Below are 787 nucleotides of genomic sequence, written 5' to 3'. Positions count from 1 at the left end.
TTTTTCCGCGCGGCACGCCCCCTTCGCTTTTCGCCGGGCGCCGTTTAGATTATATTACGTATAAAACATGTTAACGGTTTTTTTCAATTATTCGCATTTTGACAAACGGATATTGTACATTTCCCGCTTTGCTTTGTGGCATCTCTCTAGCCCTTGTTAAATATTATATTATAATATTTGCGTGGTTCTTGTAAGCGCAATCAGTAATTTCGTGTGAGTGGAATATCTTTGATGTTCAACATCATGTCGCGTGTGTGGAGTATCTTTGATGTTCAACATCATGTTGCGTGTGTGGAGTATCTTTGATGTTCAACGTCATGTCGCGTGTGTGGAGTATCTTTGATGTTCAACATTAACTGTCTCAATTTTTATTATTCTTTTAAATGATTCATACTTAAATAAGAGTTGATAATATTTTATACATTCTTTATATAAAGATAAATGCAAATTTTCTTAATATTGCGGAATATTATTTGCACTAAATGCGGTTTTGGCTAAAAGTAGTAAATATCTTGTCAATCATTTAATTTTTCAACTAAAAAATTACTACTATTGCTACAAATTATTCTGCGTTTCAAAGATTCTTTGAACTTATGTACATATAATGCCGATCATGGCTCGGTAAAATAACTGTTACGACTTATTTAAAATATAAAATCATAGGACTTGATAAAAAACTTATACTTATTTAAAATATAAAATAGATTCGGGAAATGTATTTAAAACACTAAATAAGAAATAGGTCAGAAGTATAGTTATTTAAAATAATACGTATTAAATAACTCTT

This window comes from Trachymyrmex septentrionalis, unplaced genomic scaffold (assembly GCF_001594115.1).
Source record: "Trachymyrmex septentrionalis isolate Tsep2-gDNA-1 unplaced genomic scaffold, Tsep1.0 scaffold313, whole genome shotgun sequence".
NCBI lineage: Eukaryota > Metazoa > Arthropoda > Insecta > Hymenoptera > Formicidae > Trachymyrmex > Trachymyrmex septentrionalis.
This window is presented reverse-complemented; position numbering follows the sequence as displayed.